This window comes from Pseudopodoces humilis, chromosome 5 (genome assembly GCF_049639895.1).
Source record: "Pseudopodoces humilis isolate 2021_Gansu_Grassland_sample_001 chromosome 5, ASM4963989v1, whole genome shotgun sequence".
Taxonomy (NCBI): domain Eukaryota; kingdom Metazoa; phylum Chordata; class Aves; order Passeriformes; family Paridae; genus Pseudopodoces; species Pseudopodoces humilis.
Window position 1 is genome coordinate 22,321,935 of NC_142204.1, and position 20,076 is coordinate 22,342,010.

Genomic DNA, 20,076 nt, shown 5'->3' on the forward strand with positions numbered 1-20,076 from the left:
CTTGACACAATGGCCAGATGCCAACATCACAGCCCCCCAGTGTAATTTTCAATGGAATTCAATGGTTCAAATGTATTATGAACAGCACCTTTTTCACTTGGTCTAAGCATTTTCCTCCATGGTCCTCTCCTGGTGGTGAGTAGCTTGCCTTCCCACTATCACAGCTGTAGCTTTTTTGTGGGTAAGTGGAAGATTTCACTCTTGTGGGCTGCCAATTAGGTGGCTTTCAGTACCAGCTAGAGTCAGAGGGATGATTAAAATAAAGTGCAGCCTTTTGTCCTGTCCTTTGCAAGAGGAACTATCAGTCATTTCAGGGGAGAATAAAGACTTATCCCACCTCCTGCAGTCCAAAAGATGAATAGAATAACTTTTAAAATGTTAGAAATACATATTGATTTTCCACAATGCTCATTTCCCATTGAAAGAGACAACTTGCCTCTTATTTTGTATGAACCCTGTCGTTTTATTTCAGTGGTTTGGCTGTCTCCTGGACCTCTGTTTACAGTGCTAGTGCAAACTAGTGACAGTGTTAGTGCAAGCCTGGCTCTTACAGAATAGACATTTCTTTTCCTGCTGTTTGGCATAACTGTACCATTTTCTTTCCTCAGAAATGTAATACTATCTTTAATAGGAGGCTGACATTCAGGTATCAAAAGACCTTCCAAATTTTGATCAGACAGAAACCCAGGCTACTCATCATTTATGATCATTTGTAAGTTCCTTCTCAAAGAAGTGATCAGACTGCTCATGTCCTGGTCCTATTCCAGTCTGACAAACTTTAATTGCAGTTTGGGATGGATGTTTTGTTTTGTTTTGTTTTTTTTCTGACTATGGAGAACTTAAATCTCTCTCTGGACTGTTACATGGATGTCACATTTCATACCAGATGTGAATTTCCTAAAGTAAATCCTACTGTGTATAGAGAAGGCTAATGTAAAGCCTTCAAAGCCAGTAGCAAAACTTGCTATTGACTCTGGATCACATATCTATGGGCTGTAAAGATATTTGCAAGTTCTTTTGGATAAGAAGACCACATAGATATAGATTATCCCTACAGGCCAATACAAGTTTCTGCAATTCATTTGAGATGGAAATCAGCCTGCAGTCTTCAATGGGAGATAGATTTCAGAATAAATATGTAGAGTACATGTATTTTTCCATCCTTAGAAGTTTTTTGAAGGGCAAATATTCTTCTATTCCTGCATTGATATAAATCTACTGGGGGATGGGTCTCTCTCATCAGTTTCAACAATGGCGAAAAATACACAGCAAAGTGTCTGAATGACAACCAATCTCCCCCAAGGACAAGTTTCAACTCAGATGGTTTATCCCTGAAAAAAAATCCTCAGTTTCAGTGGATGGGCATGAAAACATTAAAAAAAAAAACCTTCTTTGGAAAGTTCCTGACAAGGAATTTTGTTACAGAGGATTCTAAGCACAGGCTGATACTGAGAAAGAGACTGGGAGGTATTTGGCTCCTGCCAGGCATTGTTTCTTAGTTTGATTAAGCTCTTAATCTTATGTTTCCTCTGTGAGTATCAAGCTCCAGAAAACTGCCTTATTCAGATGCCTAAAGGGAAATAAGATTCAACCTTAAACAAACAACAACCACTGCTCCATTTTTGATCATAATCTGGGGGGAAATGTATCATGAAGCATCGTGGCTCAATACCTCAAAAAATCAAGTTTGGGAGTCGGAATTTAAGAATCTGTCAAAGCTAATCACTTCAAATAATGCTGCAGTAGAAGATTGGACTCACCACAAGAAGCATTTGCAGCATGAGATAAAAAGATTACATGCTGAATGGTCTGATGTGAATAGGAAAGATGCTATTCCTAAAAGCCCTGAGCTCCCATGATGCAGTATTACAGCTTTGGACTGAAATGGTAAAGCTAAACTAGAACTGAGCACTGACAACGTCACAGCAATCAGCCTCTGGGATGAGAGCAGAATTCCTACTTCAAAAACTATTTTTTTTGTTGAATTGTGATTATTAGTATTTAAAACACCAGCAATTAGTCACTGAATCCAAGAGGCATTGTGCTGGGCTTCATTCTGTGCTCTATAGTGAAGAGCTCGTGCCACAAGGACTGACTAAAAAATGTGTTAACAGACAAAACAGAAATATTGATGGAGGGGATACAGGGAAGGAATGACCTGCTGAATGCTTAATATCAAATCAGCATCACAGCCAAAAATACAACAGAAGGTTTTAATCTGCTGCTTGCTTCAGCCAAAACTGCCCAGAGCTGCCTTCCCTGAGAATTCACTTAACACCAAAAGAATCTCATCTCAATGATGAGATGGTAGGAATGATTCCTGGTGGGAATAGGGAAGCAAATGACAGCAGCTGTGATAAGGTAAATTCCATGGGTTAGTCACCTGTTCTGCATTCACCTCTGAAATGACAAGCCTTTGGAATGAAGCCTTTGGAAAGCGACAGGAAATTCCTAAGGGAACAGGAAGTGAGTCCAGGACTTCTGAGGATACATGTGAGTACCTTTTCAGGGGATTAAAATCTGAGCATCTGTTCAGATGCTCAGACATCTAAAGAATAGTGGGTATTGGCTGCAGTGAAACTCAAGCTGGCAGGCTGCATTCAACCTTAGTCAAGCCATGCTCAGGAAAGGTGAATCCAGCAGGCAGAGAAAGGAGTTTCCTGGGGAGTTTAAGGAAATGCTGTTATATAAAGGGAGGCCACAACAGCCTATCTCTTGAGTCTGGCTTCAGCTAAACACAGCAGGAGGAAAAGATTATCAAGTTGGGAGAGTAGCTATTCCAGACACAGGACAATGTTAAAAAGTGGTAAATGTGCAAAAGTTTTCTACAAATGCATTTAACCTTTGAGCAACCTCTGCTGAGAAGACTAGTGAGGCAAAAACTAGCAATGCTTTTAAAGTGGAGCTTGTGAACTGGGTATTGCAATGATCTTTGCTATAGAAAAGGGAATAGAGTTAATTGGTCCTCCCAGGCCTTTGTTCTAAGAAGATACTTCTGTCCTTCATAAGACATTTTTATAGAAAAAAGCAATGAATTTTTTAAAAAGCTCTGTGTTACACAGAAATCTTGTAAAGTCTCTTTGCTATTGCAACATCATGGCATATTTTATAAATGTGGGAATATCTGATAACTTCTTGAAGAGGCTCTTGTGATCATTGAGTCATTTAGTCTTTATTATTTTTCAGCTGGCCATTTAACATTTTTAGTAATTATACTTCTATACTAAAACCTGAATACATTTGGCCAGAAATCCCCCCAAGTTCCCCTAAAATTCAGGAAACTGGAAAAACAAAGCTCCCCACCTGAACAGCGAGCCAGCGAACTGCAGTAATCCTAAAGTTCATAACAGACATATTTACAGCGATCTTTTGACCCACACATCTCAAGATGATTCATTTTTGAGAAAGTTTAAAGCCTGCCTTTAAAGGATGTCTTCACTACCACATACACCCATATCTGTTGCCTCTGGGGGAAAAAAATTAATTATAATACATTGCGTTGGTATTGATCATCATACATATGTGGTGATTATTCTTGATAATGCAGCTTAACAATATAATACAGCGTTAAGGTAGAGGTCTGATTACATGTCATTCAGCAAGGGTTGAGCCACTATATTTAGATGCTGACTAATTTGGGAGAGCACTTATCCATCTTCCTGAGGAATTTCTGCAGCTCCTCTTCCTGTGGGATCTGAAGAGTTCACAACAGCTGGGCTTTTCACTCCCAGGGTTCCTGCAAGACTGGAACATGCTGATCCCCCCATTCCACACCTTCCTCCTAGGGCTCCTTCCCTCCACTTGCACAGTGTCTTTCAGGTATCAACACTTCTGGCCCTTCCAGGGGTGGCAAAGCCCTGGTGTCACCTGGACAAGGGTGAACTGAAGGACATGTCCCAGAAAAACTGCATCTGTGATGATGGAGATCTGGTGTCTGTGGTGCAGCATCACCCAGATGTACACTTACACCTAAAATGTGGGTTTGACTTAACTGAACCCGATTCTTAGTTAAAATATGGGCACTTTATTTTTTTGTATGGTGTATGTAGGAAGGGAGGAGTAGAGAGTTCTTGAATGGGTATAAGTGCTACCCTTCAAGTTCTCCTTAAAGGTGCCCCAGTGTATTTCCAGTACAGGGTACTGTGTTTATCTGCAAGGTATCTCTAAGGAAGCATCCTTACCGAGGAGACATGGGCTCCCCACAGCTGCAGTGCAGCTGAGACACGTTTGCTGGGAGCTAGAAGAAAACGTTTCTCACATCTATGATGAGGAGCCATGGTTACAAAGTCCACAGGGACAGCAGAAGTCAGCTCAGCAGTGACTTCCTAGATTGAAAAAGATCCATGTCCTGGACAGACCCAGGGATTTGTAGCAAAAGCCTTTTTTGGAGCTTGTGTGAACTGAGCATGCAGACAGACCCACCAGTGGCAAAAGCTGGAGGAGGTATCAAAGGGCTGACAAGAGGTTGGCAAGGAGAAGCTGCAAGAGCAAAGCTAGACCAAGAGAGCCAGGAATCACCCATCATCCAGCTCAGAGCTACAGCAACATGAAAAGACAAGGCAATCAATCTTTCTAACTTACTTGGCTACATGATCAAGGAACATTAAGCACTGCATCACAAGGCTGCTGTACTTGGAAAGGTATTTCAGGTCCACAGTGTACTGAACCAGAGCGTCCCGAGCAAGACTGGGTGGGAGGTTATTGGTTGGTTCTTACAGAGACAGCAAACTCCTCGGCATAGGAAGAGAGGACCACACATAAAGATTGCACATGTGAGCTATACAATTCACTCCTTTAAGCAGACCCCGGGATCCAAGTGATGAAGCACATTTGAATGTGTCTGGCAAGAACACAATCCCACAGAGTACAGAGACAGCATGGTGCACACAAGGTTAGAGATAGCTGAGCCAGAGGACATGGGAACTCAATCTCATTTCAGCACAGGGAATCTGTGCACACTCTCTATCCCTGCTTTGTAACAGGTGGACAAACAAATAACAGGATCATATTTGATTGCCCCCCTCAGAAATGTCAGGTCATCATTGCAAGGGCAGCTGGCTGAAATGAATGTGTTTTTAAAATCACTGCATTTAGCTGTGCCTAAAGGTACCAAACAAGAAAGTTTAATCTGTTAGTGTTATTCATGAGTTTGAGTTTTTTGTGAGGTTTTTTTTTTCCTTTTCATTTTTTTCTTTTAAATTGTTTCCCGAGAAAAAAGAAGTAATTTTTCTTTCCCCCTTGCTACTTGTCAGTCTGATTTGCAACTAGTTACACACTGAAGAATAAACAAGGTGTTTCTTTTTGCAAATCAAGAGAACAACTTGGCCACAGACTTAAACATCTTAGTATAGTAGAACAATCATTCACTGCTTTTTAAATAGTTACATTTTTAAAATTCCTAATGTAAATATCATTAGGAAACAGCTTAGAATCCAGAAAAATAGCATTTTAACTGGTATTATAAGCTAAGTCAAACAACAATACATGTGCTGGACAGAAGTCACTTATCAAAATATTTTACATTAAAACATATGGTTTGTTACCCAAAGAAAATATGCTAGTGGCAGTTATTTTCCTTTTGGTGTTCATCAGGTCTGTAGAACTAGTAGATATCAGCCTAATTTTGAAGAGAACAGACTTCCCCTTTTCATTGTCTATGCTGCTTCTTAGCTTTGAGTGGGTTAACTGTCGGACTGATATAAACTGGAAACAAAAGCAAGGAAAATGTTATTCAGCTGCAAAAGGGATCTCGGTTGTCAAAGTGATCCACTTCGGTAAACTCTCACTCTTGGCAAATAGCCAGTTCAGCCAGTTTTTTTTTAATTTGTAGCAATTAATCTCTCCTGACAACTGTTAATTTTAAACCTTGGTCATTCACATTTCTTATGCTCCAGAGGAAGCAATGCAGATCCTTAAGGCTAAGAGAAGCCTCCACAGCCTGTCCCATCTGTGTCCCCCTGCTCGTCCCAGTCTGTGAAGGCAGCTGGGTAGGGTACAGCCAGGCATAGAAGGGACCTCTTGCATGGGGAGAGGGAAGAGGAAAAAGGCAGAAGATGCTACAGGCAGATGGTATAGGAGAGGAGGAGATGGCTGCCCAGGTGGCCCACTGTGAGTTAGATGCCTAAGCAATTAATTGGGAGAATTAGGGTTTGCAATTGGTTTACTTGTAGACTAAGACAGTGCCAAAACTAGACAATACACATCTGAAAAGAGAGTTATAGCTACATCTTTCCCAGGTGCTTTGCTGACTGAATTGCTGGGTAGATAGATCAAGGTAGAAAGATCAAGGTGCTTGAATACCACTGCAAGAAGCAGACAAGGACTGACTGTCTTTTAAGGCATGTGCATAATCATGACTTATTTTTGTTCTGGAAACAACTTATGTTCTTCCCATATGGGTGTTTTTGAATGCAGCCCCAAAATAACAACCTCCAGTTGGTTGGGAGTGAGAGTACAGAGGAATGAGCAAAGCTGTAAACAGCCAAATTCTCCAGAGAAATAAGTAGCAGTTAGGAGTTCCTAATCAAAGGCTATTTCATGCCTTTATAGGCATTATTAAACTTCTAAAGGGGCAAGTTAGACTTGGAAACTCCCCATCTAAGAAATCTGCTCCAGAAGGTCTTGGGTGGAAGTTACATGCCACCTCACCATGAAGTCTCAGATCCTGGGGGAGAACTGATTAGCAGCTGCTGAGGATATCATCTCAAAACCAGTTCCCATAGATTTGGAAGGCGTATGAAACTCCTGTGGTTGCTGGGCAGAGTGCCCAGGGATTACTTCAAGGCTTACACTGGATAGTCAGCACTGGGCCAGAGAAAGAGCCAGAGAAGCACCCTGGCAGAAGATATAAGCAGTCAGTGCCTGGGGGTACAACACTGAAAGGCTGTATAGGGCTGAGGAAGACAAGTCTGATGAGGACTCCACTATTCTCCCTGAAGGGTAAAGCTGAATGTCCATAGAAGAACACACAGCTTTTGCCTCGGTAGCAGCTGGTTTATCTGCTCCAGCAGAGGCTAGGAGTAAACTAACATACGTGTAGTGTGGATGTTCCCATAACCACACTCTGCAGTGAGAAAGCTGAGCCAGGATAAGATCAGCCCTGTCCTTCTGCTGGGGTGTAGGACAGACAGAGTTCATGGCCAAAGCAGCAGACTATTCCCTTGCCCAAGTATTGGAGTCTCTTGAACTGCCTTTTAATATTAAAAACTGATTTGTCTCCCACTGCCTCTGATGCTGCCTGTGGAGCTGTCAGGGAGGGGCCTCAGTCAGTTCCCAGCACAGGATTGTTGATTGCACTCACACCAGTGCAGACTGGCTGGGGGACCATCAGTCTTACCACCTAGGTAGTACCTGCAGCACAGTGTTTCCCCAGCTCTTCTCCCAGGTAAGCTGTGTGCTAAAGCACCCCCTGCACAAAGCTGGCATGTGGCACAGTGTTTAGGAGATGTGGAGGCCCATCTTCCCCCACACCCGTGCACAGCCTTCTGAGCTATGCCAGCACTGAACAGAGATGTTCCACCCGCCTGCCTCTCATATTTGTTTTCATCTGTCCAAATACGAGTCTGAAGGCTTGTAGGAAAATCCTGGAGTCCAGATCCAGGCTTCATATAGAAGGAGTAAAAATCACAGATATTTATATTAACATGTATAGTTTTTTTATATGTTGAAAACATATTAAGAAACCCAGAATTATCAGCTATAGCAGATTTTTACTGTACCTCTAATATTTAACTCTACATCCATGTTCACGTTCAGACTGGCTAATGTTTTGTAGCCATACATTTTGGACCTGGTGTAAAAAACATGGCATCAGTAAAATGCCTTATTTAATAGTCTTGAAAGAATAGTCTGATCTACCAGCAGTGAATAAAGATAGAAGAAATTGCATCAAGTTGGCTTTATCGATAAGGAAGAGAAGAAAACTGGAGAGAACTGGCTGATCCTCATGCCCCATTTAGGACTGGGGTCTTAGTGGCAGTTTTGAATCATCTCTAAAGTCTTCCTGAGCAAGTAGAAAAGGCATTTTCCAAAAATTACACCAACCAACGTATCCAGTGGTTCCAGGTATCCATGATATATCTCTTCTCACACGTTTTTTTGCTAAAACCTTCCTTTGGGAGAATAGGGAAGCATATTTTTTCTGGATTGCCAAGTATGCTGATGCAGAGACAGCTCATGAGCCAGGCTCTGACAGGGGTGCCAGGCTATCATTCAATGCTTAGACTATGGATATGGTTTATCCCAAAGGAAACCACAGCAGTCTTTCACCACTGAGCAGCTAATTACCCATAATGTGCTGAGATGCTTTGCAGCTACAGATGGGGGCAGAACTGGCTTCTAGAAGTAAACTCTCTGCAAGTCCTGCATCCTTGCTGTAACAGTAAATAGACAACCTCTCAGTTTCTCGTGGGTAAGGTCTAGTGTAAACTGTGATTTACAAGATTGAATATCTTTTCCAGAGTGGATTTACAGGCTCTGACTTTACCCTCTTCTTTTAACTCAAATAGGGATTTGCAGCTGTGTAAACGAAATGAGAATTGCATCTATATCTATGCCAAGAAAATGTGCTAAATGTTCAAATAGGCTGCAATAAATATGATTTAATCCTCAAAGTAGACACATTTTGAAGGATTTGATTTCCTTTCCCTTCTAAAAATCAAGCTCTTGCTGTGAGCCTGTATCTATAGAAAAATACCATTTGTGGGGTTCCCTGGTTCTTCCTTTGGCTTAGGGAGTACCAAGACCCAGAACAGCTCTGGCAGCCTCTGTCTTAAGACCCTTTTTAGAATGAGGAAATCTGGGTGAGATGAGAGGAGGAAATCCCTTCAGTGGGGAACAGAGTGTGAAGGGATGTTGCCATTTTGGAAGACTCCTAATCAGATCTTTGCAAGCCAGTATTTTTCAGATAAATCACACAGAGGGAGGCTCAGGACAAGGTGTCCCTTGCCCAGCCTAGATTAGCTCCGTGACAAGGACGCTTGTTTCTCTGCACTGTGACATTTCGCTTTCAAGAAGCCAGAGAGGCCAAGGCTCGTTCATCCATGTGCTGGTGGCCTTTCCAGAGTCACGTTGAAGCTGGGCTTGGGGCCATTCTGGCAGCATTGCTGGCTTGGGTTAAATCTGCCTGTTTATTAAGGTAATGTCCCCTTAACTCCCAGTGTGCTGAGAGTTTCCTGTGAGTATGCAGACAGGTGTGTGTGCACTGCAGGTGCAGTGCAGCAAGATTATGATGAGAGAAGCAGGGAATGTTATATCCCTATGTTATATCCCTGTGTGACAGTAACTCACTCTGGGGAGGTGGGATGAGGAGGACACTCCTACCAAAGCAAATGAGGGCCCCAGATCCCCGGGACATTTATGGGAGTTTCTGCCACGCCTGTGTTTGCACTGGGACTGTTTCACACCAGCTGTATGGTTTAATGAGAGGGATCTACCTCCCTGGCAGCAGGCTGGGGCACTCACTGGCTGAGCTGGGAGAACTGGGATGCAAAGCTGTGGTGAAGCAATCATTTATCATGAGCTGCCCAGACTCTGGCATGAGCAGTAGGTCCAGCTGGAGACAGCAAATCTCTATTGCTTAAAGAGAAAAAAGGAAGCAAGGAAAGAGGTTAATACTGCTTACCCTTGATAAAGCTTTTAGCTGCAAAATGTCACATTCTTCAAAACCCAATCAGCCAGTCATGCCTTAGGCTTTAGCAGCTGTATCTCTAATTGGACCAAGAAAATTAGTTGATCTGCAGCATGAAAACACAAAACACAGAAAAAAAACCAACAACAAAAACCAAACACAAAACACATGCTAATGGAATTAACTTGGTGAGAGGGTCTGTATGACTTGAGTGTTCACTTCATTGCCAGTGTAGCCTTTACAGCCCCTTCCAGATGACAAAGCCCACTCTGAACTCTGCCTCCAAAGCGCCTGAGCTCCTAAGATGTGGCAACCACACCAAATTGCCCCATAAAGAAATGCAGTTTTAATTGCTGGTATCAGTCAGCCTTGGAGCAGTGGAACAAGCATCTCACCCAGACGATTAACATTCCTGCTGCTGGTAGAGCTGGAGTCCAGCCTCGTGGAGGGATGCAAATGTTGACTGACACCTTCCCACACTCATTGTGCTGTTTTCTCCTTCCCGAGGAGAAGGGCATGTTCTCCTTTGTCCATGTCTGACAGCACCATATGTCACCTCTCTTTTTCCTGCAATATTAATCCAGTGGCACTACCAAGAATAGCTCCAGACCTCAGAGCAGGGAGGGAGCTGCCCAGGGTCCGAGTAAAAGCAAAGAAAACTATTCAAGGAGCCAGTCAGATGGACAGTTTCCCATTTTAAGCTGTGCATTCCAGATTTATTTATGTGCATGGCCTCCAAGCAGTTTTGATAATGGCAGACTAGACCTGGATTTCTGATTGTGAGAGTTCCCTACCCTGCTGTGTCTAAAGGCTGAAATGTGTTGCAGCCTGCCCTGGAGGACTCCTGAGACTCTTGTTTGTGAAAGGCAGGGCTGTGCATCTGCTTGGTCTATTTAGGGGTAAGAAAGGCTGGTGTTTATCGTGATGGTAACTCCTTGCCAGAAGAGGACTGCTCACTACAGGATACCTCCCAGAGTCTGAGTCTGTCAAGCTTTATACAAGCAACAAAAAACAAACTGGCTTTCACCATTTTCCCTGGAGATTAGTCTGAAACCAGATGGATCCCAGCATTTAGACACTGTCACGGCACCGGACAGAATGTCTGCTCCACAAACCATGTCAATCAGTTCTCTCTTTTCCTTGATGTCTGCATCCATCAGGCTTTTGTGGACTATGGCTATATCCTCTATTAATCGCCCCATTTTAGGTGTTTCCCATATGCAAAGGCCTTAATACCTATGGAGGGATGGATCTACAGCTGCTGTGTCTTTCAAACAAAGGGTAATTTCCACCAAGCAAAGAAATTGTTAGTGTAGTTGGAGATTTTTGACATGTATGTTTATCGAGGAAGTGTCAAATCCTGCTTCCATGCAGCTTCTTTCCTCTTGGGTCCTAAAATCTTTTAAAGAGCACACAGCACACCAGACTTTCTCCAGGCTCTCTTCAGAGCCTCTTCCAGGGCCGTTCTTCCATGCATTTCCTTTTCCAAATGTTGCCACCTGCTCTTCACAGGAACAGTAATAGGTAAAAGGCTTTCATCTGCCTTTAATTTGGGTAGAAAAACCTATCCATATTTGAGGTAGAAGATGCTCTTATTTTAGTTACTCCTTTCACAAAGGAGTTATTTTATAGGAAAGGCTTTATGGGTGTCTCTTTATGGGTATCTCATGCACAAAGTTTCATAATTCCTTTATTTGCAGAGGTATCATTGTATCAACATGAGCAAACTCAAGAGAGCAGAGGAAAGAAGTGTTCCAGGGTCTGTCACAATCATCCCCACTTTCAAAGAGGAGTACTTGCAGAAAGATTTGGGGTCCTAAACTCTTGAGTCTTCAGGGGTGTGATGGTCAGGTCACACTTCCAGCAGTTTGGGTTTGTCCCTGCTCTAAATAGGGCAATATAGGTATGTAAGAAAGAGGTTTCTTCTTTTACAGATTCCTGTGGTGGAAGTCCTCTGTCAGGGTGTGATTGAGGAGAGGGGGATGTGACTCTCTGGGAGATGAGAGTGATCTGAGCTGGACTCTAAGCAATGAGTTTCCCCAGTATCCTTCTGGTAAGTGCCCACACTCAACCTCACTATTCCATAAGACTGCTGGTCGCAGTCACCTAAATAGTAAGTGCTGCCTTCCAAGGCTATGACAGAAAGCAGTGCCAACCAAACTGCTTGTGTTTAGTTTCCTGGCTGACATAAATGACCTGTGGAGCCAAGACCAATTTGCTGCCCACTATTCCTCTCTCATGTCTCTTTGGACACTGTTGCTTTGTGTTTCTCCCTCCCAGGGAGAAATATGCTTTTTTGCTGTTTCCAGCAGTTAGCATTTGACACAACTTGCTCTTACTGACTTGTCTACATATCTCTTCTCTCTTTAGACTGCTGATGCAACTGTGGTTGGTGCTTTTGAACCTGGACTGGTCTGCAAATCTCAGGGTTAGTTGTGACTGCAGGCTAGGCTTCAAAAATTAACTGCTTTGCTGGAGTCCTGTCTGAGAACTGGAGAAGGATCAAATGTGTACACTATGCAGCCATCCATCTCCCTAGAGTTTCATAATATTATCCATCTGGTTTTTTTGCTTTCTTATGAGAAAGGCTCATGGGGTTACAGAGGTTCAAATTAACACATCTTGCTGAGATTGTGTTTAAAAATATTCGTTGTCCATCTGTGTGGAGACAAAAATCTATTTCTGTTAACATGGTTATTTTCCTTTTGACACTTTCTGTTTGCAGTACCCAACGTGGAACAAGTGTTGGAAGAAGGGAAGAGCTTAACAGCAAGTGGACCAGTGCCTAACTTTGCATGGGGCTGGTAAGAGTCTGTACTAGGGAGTAAGAGGGAAGTTTTGGGTGCAGGAAGGTGGCAGAGGAAAGGGAAGTATTTGTAGTATTCCCCCGTCCCACCCCCAAATGCCAGTGGAGGCAAAGCCTACAGTGGTATGGTGCCACACTTGGGGCGCAGTATCTAACAGGGCTCTGTTAAGTGCATGCTCACTTCTATCTTACTGGACAAAGAGGGACTGCAAAGGGAGGTTTTGCAGACAATGAGCACTGCATTGAGCACAGATTGCCATCTGCTTGTCTTACAGGGCTCCTTAAAGGTCTGATGGCAAGACTCCCAGCCTTTCTCCACAGCCACTGACTTCAACTCCATCACGCTTGGACACTGTATTCGTGATCCTCTTTTACTCTCCCTGACAATGGCAGGCTATAGAAAGAAGCAGAGATGTGAAGGAATCTGTCTGTCCTCTCATCTGAGGGCAGCTTTGGTTGTCAGGCCAAGAAAATGGCTGGCATGGATGGTAAATCCCTTTGTGAGCAGAAAGACTGAGGGGGTAGCAGCTAGACAGGAGAACAATGAGCAGCTCTGTGTCATCCCTCTGCCACCCCCTGCAAGACACCCCCTCCAAGAGCCACTCAGCCCATTTTAAATGTAGAGCCTGTCAACTTCCTTCAACAGCAATGAAGCACTGCAAAAGGCACTCACCATGTCTCCCACAACTCCCTTGAACACCTGAGATTTGACTTCCTAACTGTGTCTGTATGCTGGGTGACTCTTGCTGCTATGGCAAGGGAGAAATGCAAAGCCACAGAGGCACTGGAGAGAAACAGGCAGCAAATCATGCTTGACTGTGCAGTCCATGTGTGCTTGGCCTACGTTTTGCACCGGCTGCTGTCACAGCCTCAAAAGGCAATGGTGTGCCTACATAACTCTGGCCTGTTGTGTCAGACTCTCTTGGGATAGACAGTGGTCAGTGAGGAAGGGAGATGCTGTCTGTGTGAGGTCGGTAGCAAGATCTGACAGTTTGAGGGAAGCTGAGGGACATCTCCATTCCCACACACAGATACAGGTGATATTCCAGGACCTCTCTGCACTGCAGCTATGGGACAACTAGGGAATGCAAAACCTTTAGCTTAAGGAAGAGTTTAAAATTGTTCTGTAACATTTTTATTGGCCATTTATGACTTTGTGTGATCTCATTGTAGTTGGAACTGGCATGCTGCATCCTTAGGTCTGTGTGTCTTCCTTCACCAATAACCAGAGGGGAGGTGACAGTACCTGTCATGTCATTCTTAGGGCTATCTGCAATTTTCATATTCATTTTATAGCTGGGGTTGATCAAAAAGGAAGCCTGAAGGAAGTTTACAGACCCAAGCCACCAAATGTGAGGACCTTTCACTGAAGGCTGGCTTGCATGTAAGTGTTAGTTTGCTCAGGTGCTGGTGAACAGACTATAACCTTCTTCCTCACTGTGAACTCAACAAATCTATGCTTGCTTGGGGCAGGCTCTATCAGGAGCAGTGTTCCCCTCTAGAGATATTGGCACAAGGTGTGAACGTCCCTTTCTCCCTTCCCTTCTTATTTTCATGATGCTTATGTGCCACAAATAGGACAATTGTGAGACAGGAGTTGGGGAAGAGGGCTGAAAAGATTGTTAAAGGCAGCTCGAGTAGCTGTTCCCTTTCTGTAAGTACATCCTTCTTCAGAATAGCTGGGATGAGCCTGCCAGCTCCTGCCACCTTCCTCTGCTTTCATCTCAGAGAATGATAAAAAAAAAATGGAAGTACCACAAAAGAATGTGTATGGGCTGGCTTTGGTCCATCAAGCCATTTAATAAATTCCCTGAAGCTCAGAGTTGGAAGTACTGGAAAACTGTCTAGAGACAATTTCCATATAGAAAAAACGATCCAGCCACAGAGCAGTTGAGAACTGTCTGAGCTCCTCACCACCTTTGATGATGCTAAAGAGGCCAGGTTCGCTGAGAAACACATCAGGGCATGTTTGGCAGGCCAAGGCACTGAGGGATTCTAACCTGGACAGCCAAGGCTTTTTGCTTCTGTGGTTGCCATGTGGGAAGTCCCAGCACCTCTGACTGGGTGCTAATGGGGCACTGAAGGTGTTTGTAACAATGTCAATGCTGGCCTGCCAAGCATCTTGAAGCATAAGTCACCTCTTCCTTAATCATGAGACTGGCCTACAAGTTATTAATATTTATTTTCTGACTGAAAATAGGAATGACCTGCCTTTACTTCCAAACATTTGGATCTGTAGAATTAATTCCAATGATGCTTACAGAATTTTCTCTGTAATTTTTTTTCACAAAAACATTGTTTTGTTGTCTTTGTGTTGCTTTCCCTGCTTTAAAATAAAAATAAAACTGAGGAGTTTTTTCTTCTCATCACACAGATCCAAATCCTGAAGGACTCATCAGCTGTTAGGAGATTTACTGTAAAACCACAAGGATTTGCAGTGGTTGTTGACCAGCCATATGCTCAGCTCAGTGCAGTGCCCTTTTGCACTTCTGACCAAGCTGCCTATCTGTCCACTTTAAAGCTCTCCCTGCTGGCAAGAGTTTACATTAGCTCAGCTACAGCAAGGACATCACATTTATTCCATATTTGCCCTTTCCAGTATTCACAAATAAAATCTGTCCAGCGTGATAGATGCATTTGCTAGTGGTGCCTAAAAAACTCATAACCAAGGATGCAATAAGCCAAGATGAAAGCAAATCTCCAATCAACCCCATGAACTACTATATGCTGAAGAAGTATCTTGGAGATTCATTCTGCTAACAGAGCCCTGGCTTTTCTTCACCTTTTCATTCACTTAAATGGGGAGAACAGAAGAGCTGCTTAGCTGTTCACCTGAAAACATCTAGAACCTAAAACCTCCATGCTTTGTATTGGCAGTGAGAGTAAAAAACCATACACCCTCTTCATCTTCTCCTTGGAGTGCAGCATTACATCTCTGTCTGCAGACCTGGAGCATATGGTTTGGTAAAGGCTGAGTGTGTAAGGGCTAAAGCACAGCAGTCAGTGGGTCATCCATCCTATTTTTAGTCATGCACTCTGTACCTGAAGCACCCTTGGTTGGTTTGTGGTGGTGAGTAAAACCCGGAAAGCCAGTAACCTTTCTCAGGGCATGCTCTCATGGGTGATGGATGGGGTGAAGGGCACTTTGCAGGTTCCTGCTGTTACCCAATAGCTTGTAAAGCCTCCAGAAGGAAAAGAAAGGCAAGGGGGAGGCTTTGCAGGAAGCTCAAAGCTCTGTCAGATCGTTTATTCCTGCTTAATTGCCAAGGATGTGAGGCAATTGTTGACGAGGCTGCGAGAGAAGGGAAGTGCCCTTTCCCACCTTCTCAACCTGCTCGTGGTTGCATAAGCCTCAAAGCGCAGAGCCTGAGGTTGCTATGCCAACTTGCATAGTTCCTCCCATCCACCTCCCCGTCTGAGCAATGCCGTGGGCCTGAAGGAGCAGGAGTCCATCCTGAAACAGCAAACGATAGGATCAACTGGCAGCAGAGGCTCTGCTCCATCAGTGGAGCAGACTGAAGGACTCCACGAGCTCTGTGTACCCATGGCCCTTGTGCCACTGATGAGACACTGCATCAGAGCAACTGGTTTGCAACACTTCTGCTTCAATGTCCTGAGTGCATTACCTTTGCTGCTGAATTTGGTTTCAAGTCCTCACTGACAGCACAGAGTCTGTGCTGTTACCCATCAAAGGAATCACAAGTTCAGCATGAGTCTGTGTGCCTGCTTTCCCTTCTGTAGCATTAAAATAAAGTGCCTTTCAAAGGCACTGGGAAGGAATCGCTATTTCCAGGAACTTACATAAATGGTCTTCAAGTGCAAAAGTGGAAAATCTTGAACTCCTTAGGCTCTTCACCTACCTCCTCCCTTAAGAAGGACTCTATATGGACCTAGATTGTATAGTAAAGGGGTCAAATCCTTGAAAGAGAACAAAAAAGCAGTGTGACTTAGGTCTATGCTGCATAGAAGAGGCTGGCAAATAAAGCAGTTCTCTGTTTTTGCATTTTATCTTAATTAGCAGTGATTTCCAGCACAAATTCTTACGGTTAGCCCCTTTCCCATCTTTGTTTGACCTCCCACATAAACCACAAACTCTTTTGTCTACACTCCAGCAATAAATGGAATGGAAATCCTGATGAGTTAGTTTGCCAGTAATTAAATTTGTCCCTTCTGTTCGTTTCACAGATGTAGTTGCCCTCTGATTTGAAGCAAAGTACAGGTCAGTGCCAATGGGAGATTTTAATAATCTGGTAGTCTGACTGGGCACTGAAGATGGAAAGTTTTCTTGTTAATTGGACTGTTTTGTAATTATCTAAAAGGAACAAGCTCCTCTGGACAGAGGAAGGCTGGGAGAGTGCAGTGTGATGGAAAAGGTAATGGGTAAATTTATTCTCCTGTACACATCCTCTAAGCCTTCAGCCAGGGCAAACACATAGAAGATACCTTAGATCTTATTTATTTTGACTCAGCAGCTCACTTTGTCATTTACACACCAGAGAAAAAGTCACTTCGATAGACTTTCATGTCAGAATAACACTTTACATTGCTAGAAGTGGGGTGTCAGGCTAGCACAGCATGTAGCCTGGGCAGAAGACACAGACTCGTAGCAAGGAAAGGCTGATGCTGCCTTCCTGCTTCTGCTGGGCAGGGCTCATGGGGGGATTGCCCCAGCCTTAAAATCTGACCCCTGAGGAGGCAGGCAATAGCACTGCTGGATTCATACAAACAATTTTGATTGTAGCTGTTGCTAAAAACCTGAATTTTCCTGATTACAGATCATCAGAGAGATTTGTAGGCAGAGGAACCAGGTAGGTTCAGGAAAATTCTCCAATTTCACATTTACGAAAGAGGCCCATTTTTGGGCCCAAATTTGACCCCTGTCAGTAAATATGCGCAAACCCAGAAGCTTTGATGAGAGTTCTGATTTTTTACTTAAAAAAAAAAAAAAAATGCTAGTTATTTCTACTGCAGAGAAAAACCTGACCTTGCAGCACTCTCAGGGTCTCCTTCCTCTTATCTAGTTGGTTTTAATCTTACAGTTTCTAAGCCTGTTCTATGATTTTGAGGACCTGACATATATCTGTGGAGAGATTGTAGCAGGCAACATTACCTTTTAAAAACTGGGCCAAAGCGGTTTTGTGCTCTGGTTCCTTTCAAGGATGTGGATGAGGTTATGACATGTCCATTAGTGTACTTCCCAGGAAGGTTTTGGTGCCCTGCAATGAGGTTGTTATACACACATCTCTGTGTGCTGTGTCACCTCCTGGCTGTACAGATGATGCTGGGGACTGTTTCCAGTCTTGCAGCCTGAAGGCTATTATTGTGTGGCCCTCTGCAGACAGATAAAACTCACTCTGCTCATGCTCTGAACTAGCCAAAAGCTATAATCTCTCACCAGGACCAATTAACTCATGCTCAGCAGCTGGTTCATAAGTAATGGCTGCTCAGTTTGCAGTTAGTTTGCAGTGTGGGCAGGGGGAGCTTAAGTATGGAGATGCTTACTCTGAGTAACCTGGGAGTAACTGTTTAAAAACTGTATGCACATTCAGTTTTTCCATCTGCAAACTGCTAAAATATTTATGGTCCTGAGACACTGAGCTTCACTTCCTAGATATTTGCAGAATGTATGGAGACACTAGCAAAAAAGTTACACTTAGAGTATGTAGTATTACCTTATTATTATTATAATGGATTTTACTTTGGTTCTTGAGTACATGATTGCAGTCCTCTGAGAGGGGGAAGCAGAACAAGAACAAAAAAGAAATATAAAAGAACAACCTGTCATTATCACTTGTTCTTCCCTCAGAGTGATATTCCCATTCACTAGTTTCCTTTCATGAAAAATAAAGGCGTATAATATCTCTCAAATCAAAGGGATGAGGCATCTTTCAATCCCTGACACATTCTTATTTTCTTAATAAAGGAACTGTAAATGCCCAGGTTCTAACATGGAACCGATCCTTTAGATAGAGGAGGGCACCAAAACAATTAACCCTGTGTGAAGACACAGAGCTCTAATTCACATGTTCTTGTTAATAACTGCAGTGAAACCAAGTCCCAAATAAAACCTGTGCAGAATCATGCAGATGTAGAGCCAGACCCACCATGGAGCTCCAGGATGGTCACCTAAGAAGATCACTTAATATTAGACAGCTTTAGTGCTCCAGCTCCAGGAAGGCAACTAAGGGAATTTTCTGAGAGATCAGCTTGTCATCATGGAGTCCACCCATATGGCTTCAGGGAGAAGCACAGGATTTAGAGAAGCTTAATAGCCAGGCATAAAAAGACAGGGATGTCAGAAGAGCTGTTCTAGGAGGATATACCTGTAAAGACTGAGAGGTTTCACAGGTGAGTTAACTCTGTTCTCTGGAGGCACAGGCATAGATTGAAGGTGTTGGTGGAGTATGACGGAATGTGAAGAACCAGATCCTTAGAGAAACAATTTTCTGCCCTGGACAGCTAACTAGGCAAGAAGAGCTTCTGACTGGGAATGTTTATATGGAACCAGCCGATACCAAATATAGTGGCCAGACCCAGATTTGCAACTGCCACTTAATGGAGACCCCAATAGAGGAGCTGGTCACAGGCAGCACCACATGGGATGCAGAGGGCTAGGACTTGTCAGTCTCTCTTTCATGCCTTTTTCATGCACCTCTTCTTCTCCCATTTGTTTTGTCTTTGGTTTTAGCTGCATCTAATGAGGCTTAATTGTGCTTTTGGTTGGCTATTTTTCTGTGAAGCCTTACAGGGCTCTCATCCCCAGTCCTCATCATCTTCTCACAAGTCTTCCTTCCCCTCTGCTCCCCATTGCAGGTAAAAATGTTTAAGAGGTGATCATTAGCCCTGGTAGGGAGTCAGAATGGATGGTAAAAGAGGACAAGTAAGTACATATCTTTGGGATACAAGCAACATCAGTGGGAACACAGCTGTAGAAATAGCCCAAAATATACTGTTTTCCTCTCTGTCTTTTGGAAGGTGTCAGTCAGGGGAGAGCTTTTGTGGGCTTTTTGAATGAACCCCTTCCTACCAGCATCATTCAGCAGGAGAGACATTTGTTGTCTCCTTCACAGGTGTGCAGTTATCTGTGTGGACACAGCCTGGGAGCAGCTAGGGAAATGGGATGCTAAACGGAAACTGGAAATTGTGAAGTCTACCTACAGCCACTCCTTCCTGAAGCACTCTGTAGACACCATCAGGTGAGTGCTTGACTTGTCCAGCAGGATCATAAGCTACACAGAAGGATATGTTGGGGTTTGCTTTTACTCCATCAGAGCCTGAAAGACTATAAACAACCCTATTTGTTGAATACCTACTTGTTGAAAAACCCTACTTGTTGAACTCAGTGAATACTGAGGGCAAGGAAATTAATTGTACACTTTTGCTGTTTTTTTCCCCCATGTTCTAGCCTGAAGCTTTTCCAAATAAGGGGAGGGAAATTAAGTTTTAATTTTGCTTTTGAGCAGTTTTTTCAAAATGGGGAGAGTTTTAAAAAGTTCAAGAGTGAAATAAAAATGTAAGGATGCATGCATGCATGTCTGTAAGGAAATCTGGGCATGCTGTGCCAGTGGCAAATGGAAAGGAGGGGGACTAGAAATACAGTCTTTTCTCAAAAATATTTAATTAAAATGTAAAAAAACCCTGA

The 20,076-nt window shown here is 43.4% G+C and overlaps 1 long non-coding RNA gene across 4 annotated transcripts; it reads left to right on the top strand.

Moving 5' to 3' along the window:
• Positions 1–2,428: 2,428 nt before the first annotated feature.
• Positions 2,429–15,709, top strand: LOC148184296 (uncharacterized). Of its 4 annotated transcripts, XR_015772536.1 has the most exons (7): positions 2,429–2,493; positions 11,563–11,681; positions 11,999–12,056; positions 12,354–12,432; positions 12,710–12,922; positions 13,731–13,818; positions 14,809–15,709. It is a non-coding gene; the product is annotated as an uncharacterized LOC148184296 (long non-coding RNA). The 4 variants fall into 4 exon arrangements; XR_015772534.1 differs by having other exon boundaries at positions 12,710–13,818; XR_015772537.1 differs by lacking the exon at positions 11,999–12,056 and having other exon boundaries at positions 12,710–13,818.
• The last annotated feature ends 4,367 nt before the right edge of the window (positions 15,710–20,076 follow it).